Source organism: Lissotriton vulgaris, chromosome 1_2, assembly GCF_964263255.1.
Source record: "Lissotriton vulgaris chromosome 1_2, aLisVul1.2, whole genome shotgun sequence".
Lineage (NCBI taxonomy): Eukaryota > Metazoa > Chordata > Amphibia > Caudata > Salamandridae > Lissotriton > Lissotriton vulgaris.
The window spans coordinates 37,799,347-37,804,440 of record NC_141686.1 but is presented as its reverse complement, the minus strand read 5'-3'; positions in this window follow the sequence as shown (position 1 = coordinate 37,804,440).

The window sequence follows — 5,094 nt, the reverse complement described above, 5'->3', positions numbered from 1 at the left end:
GAGGCCTTTTGATTTTCTTTGGATAACTTTTGGATTAGAAATCAACTTTCTCATATAAGCTTGTTTGGGGCATTACAGTTGCTGTAGTGCTGTTCTGCAGAAAAACGAGTTTTGCAATAGTGAAAGCATTCAGCAGGTTCAAAAGTTCAAACTCATCAATAGTAACCATTCCCTGTACTGCTTCCTGACAAGGGCCCCTCCAGAGTTCAGTTGCTGGTTGCAACAATTGTATGACCCTGCTCTGACCCTCACAGCAGGCTCATAGAATAGCTACAAGTAGGCCACAAAGGTCCTGGAAAAAAAATTGCACTGCAACAGAAAGCAAATTACAGATAAGGAAGCAGGTGCCAGACTGGAATTTTAAAACAGTGACACGTTAATAAATCAACCCCAAATTAATTCATGTCAGTTGAAGCAGGCTGGTGTACTTGCTTTTTCCCCCCATAATCTACAGTGATGATGAACCAGAGGGTGGCATTGATGTACCAGAGGGTGGCATGGGTGAAACAGAGGGTGGCAGGGGTGAAACAGAGGGTGCTGGGAACCTGTGATGATGAACCAGACGTAGAAACAACATGATCGTGACCATTGCGAGCCGACATGTAAGTTCGCAATTGCGAACTGGTACAAAACCCTCGCGAACTGGCAGAAATCCTTGCGAACTGGCAGAAATCATTGCGAACACCCAAAAAAAATCCGCAAATTCGCGAGAATTCGCGGATTTTGCGGATTGCGAGTTCTCAAATTCGCAAAATTCGCGAACGCCAGATTCGCAAAATTCGCCCATGCTTAGTCTGGCTAGACCATCGACGCTACCAACATGAACTGAGTTGACCTGAAGTGAGTAGGATTGAGAGCTGTGCGCAGGGTACGCATTGTACTGGCCAAACAACTAAGACTGTCCCGCTTTCCTGTTACCCGAATCCCTGAGACTTTCCGATCCCTCGATCACCTGTAAATAAGAGTATTGATTCCTTTTCCTGTCATAAAGAACAAGTTACTGAAAACCTACAGTGTGGTGTCCGTTCGTTAGTGTGGTGTGATCTCAGTGTGTACGATTCATTACTTGAAGTCCTCCCGAGTGGGGACCTCTCATTAAGGCTCGGCATTATTGGCAGGAGAGGTGGGTCACGGAGCCGTCGGGTAGACAACCTGACCTCGGGGACCGCCCCTTCTAACAGTGCTTGTTGTTGCTTCTTATTAAATTGGCCCAAGCCACCCATCAGTTCAGTCATTCTATCCTCTACCCTGCCTACGTGTAATAACAGTTGCTGGAGTGTTGCTGTATTGCCAGTGGGCCTTCTCGAGTACTGTTCATGTGACATGTCCCCTGCTTCTCTATCCGTTCTTTGGCATAGGTCGCGTTCTGTCCTCCACCTGCCACTATCCTTAGTGACTACCTCAGATGGACACTGTTCGCTATTTCTTTTTACTTCATTGAACTGTAGCAGGTGTTCTTCCTTTCGCTTGGGACCAGTGTGAAGGGGCTGCCACTCATTCCAGTGTGTTTGTGTATTGTAATGCTGCTGGCTAGGGGATCGGAATGGGCCATAATGTCTAGTTCTTGTGGTATTGTGATCCCTAGTGATGGATGCGGGGGCTGGGCTGTTAGTTCTTGGGAGTGGAGTCTGGGAGCTGTACTGTGAACCGCTAGAGGCCCCATCGCTCTCTTGGTCCTGTTCCAGCTGGGGGCCTGCGGAGTTGGATGCATGTGTCAATTTTATTGTAAATAGCGTTTCAATTTGACCTGGCATTCCTGATGCTGAGCCCTGCAGTACTGAGTTTTGGGAGCTCAGGGACTGCTGGCCCTGTGTACTCTCTGGTCTACTGTCTTGTGAATAATCTGAGATGTCTGGGACTAGACATCGTCATGGCCTATGGCTGCCTGGTCATTTGATAAGTGTTCTAGGTCGGTCTTGATAACCTTATGCTGGTTGGAAATAAAACAACAACTAGAGCAAAGAATCCCAAAAATGTGGGGGACCAACTGCAGATAGCACTGGAAGAATTAGAGATCAATGGTCTCTGGAACAGCAAGATCGAAAAGTCTACATTTAAAAAAGCTTGTAAAAACAAAGCAAAAGCATTATCCTTCGTGGAGGATAAAAGGGGATTACTAAGACGCCGCCACGCATGGGTCATAATACATTCTTACACACGGCTAAGACCGCAACCCTATCTAGCAGCTCACTTCCGATTGTCTTTGAAAAGGAGATTCATGGCATACAGATTTGGAGATCATTGTTCATTAGACTTGGCGCCCACCTGGAAAAATAAGCATCAAACAAAGGCATGCCGTTTATGCGGTTATCACATTGAAACTTTGACCCACCTGCTGTGTGTCTGCGAATCTGTGAAATCAGAAAGAAGGAAACTGCTGAGAAGGGTTTTTAACGATTTAAATATCCGCACCTGCAGTCAGGCGGCGACAAGTTGGATGGGCGCCGCATCAAAGATTTTAATATGTAGGGGGATAAAATTTATGATAGGGGTAGAAAGCTTACTTATAAAAATGGGCAAAGACTGAAGGCTCGGTGCCACAAAGGAACTAAGTAGAATTTTTATGAACTGAAAAAGTTTTTTATATGAAATATGTTTTATATGCTTTATGGTTTGTGAAAACCAAATAAAGTTATTTTTTGACTGACTGACTGACTGTCCTGGATACATGTCATCTGTGTCATAAGCTGGTGAATTTGCTGTGGGTGTTGGCATTATTCTTCTTCTGTGTTGTGTGTAGAAAGGAGTAAGGGTGTAACTCCACTATGTGCTATAGTCAATCTCACCTGCTGCAAGTTTGTTGTGTCAATTCCCAGGGCTGATATTAGTGTCCAGATGACTGTATGCGTTAGGGGCGAGACCTGAACAGAGGATGCGGTTAGATCCTCAGAAAGGGCAGTAACACTACCGTTCTCTATGTGTACCGTGATCTGTAGTCTTGTGTGGGCTGTCTGCTCATCTCTTAGAGCTACCTTTGAGGTGAGCAATCTGTGGCAGTGAATGTGACAATATTATTCCCCTTTTAACTGGCGGGCTTGTAAATATGCTCACACTAATGGGTAATGCGTGGTGGAAGGATGTCTCTGTAACAGCTCTATGAGACTTGGTGAGGGCTGTTGTACCAGTTGCTCCTGTATTCCTTGGCGTGATGCTCTCAAACCAGGGCAAGTTGGGGTCGTATAGTGCCTGCAGAAATAATGTGTGATGCTCACAACCTTGTGGGGCGTGAGTATCTTGTGAATCTCCCTGCTTCTCCTGGCAGTTGGTGCTTGGAGGAGATGATGTGAATAAATGCTGGTCGGTGAGATCAGTGTTTTCGCTTACTACACTTCCCACTGACTGAATTAATTCTGTGGAGGGATGTTCAGTAGTATCTGATGTTGATGGGAACACCAGTGGTAGTTGCAAAGGTATGTCTTGAGTGTCCCTCACAGAGGGGGAGCCCTGTGAGTACTGTGGTCCCTCAAGTGTAAGGTGTGGGCTATGGGTAGGGGATCTATAGGTTCGCGCTGTGCGGTACAGTCTCACTAGATGCAATGTAGATACTCTTATCTCAGTACCCTGTGTGAGTGGGATTCCCAACAAGTCCCACGCTTTCGATATCAATGGCATTTGGGGTCTGTTAAATCTCATCAGAGTTTGTGCTCTAGTGTTCTGTACTGCTATTATTTTGTCATCTAATATGTGCAGAACTACCTCAACTTGTTACTGTCCACTATAGCTCATCTGTATGTTCTAGTAAAAAATATATATATGTATATGTACTATCGCTGCCCTTATGTGTCAGTTGTTAAGAATGCAGGATTGTCTAGCAACGAGGACCTTGCTGCGCAAGGGGTTGTGGGGCCAGGAGGTGATCACAATAGTGGGTATCTCTAATCCTGGTGTTATCATAGAAACATGCACGTGTATTGTGTGTGCAGTCTTGTATGTTCTGTAACCCTGTATGCTATTCGATGGTTTGAAAACGTAATTTAAAAGAAAAACATTTTCTGTAAACCTAAGTGACACCTATATATTTTAAACGGCAGTGAGCTTCTCTGGCTTCTCCTGCAGTGCTGATAAGGGGGGCTAGTCTAAATGCACACTGAAAGGTAGTAGCATTAAAAAGAGTATGTCTGTGACAATGATGGTGCTCACGATGCTTAGCTTACAGAATCTCTTCAGTTAGTCAGTGCAGATCAATACACATGGTGATACATAAATGCATTTACAATCTCCCTAGTTATTGCATCTGACTAACAAACAAGTTTTCTGCATTTGGCAGTGGCCTTCAACAATGTTCACAAAATATTTTTCCGCAGCATCCTACAAGCGGGCTTTTACCCTTAAGTGATAGTACTGGTATTGGGCCAGTCACGAAAAAAAATATTACTCCACAATTAATTAAATATAATAAATAATTAAACAAATATTTAAATTATAATCAACCAACAAATCCTAAAAAAGAACAACCAATGTGTGCCTAGATATTATGGTCAAACTAAGGTCAGCCTCTGTACCAGCCAGTGACTTCCAATTCAATGACCATACAAAAATAATAATAGTAATAATCACAAAAAGTTCTGCAGCTATACCTAATAAAAACCTCTATATATATATGTATCACTAAACACTAAGCAGTGACATGTAGTCCTAAAAGTGCCTACTAAATAGCGATCATTTATTCATGTTTTCTAAAAAAAATATTTTTAGTGTTTGAATTTCTTAAACAAATTGCGCACTTTGACCACTAGAGGGCATTAAAGTGCTTGAAAGACGCAAGACGCAGTCTTTTCTATTTTGTTTTTACAAAATCACATCAATGTACTAACTTCACTTTCAGTCTTCAGAACTCCACTACTCACACAACTTACTCTCCCCCTTTTTGATAATATCTATAGCGAGACCAACAGACAGAAACAAACTGATAGCCTGGCAGGGATACAGCTGTGTTGCATACATACGCAGCTCTCCACCGTAACCCAAGAGAAGACAATCGCACCAGGCAGTCCAGTTATAAGCTTACCTGTGCCTTGTGTTCCTCCTATGGCTCAGTCAGAAAGGGGGGCACGGTGGCTTAGCAGCCTGTATTTCCTCTCGGTCCAGATGCTT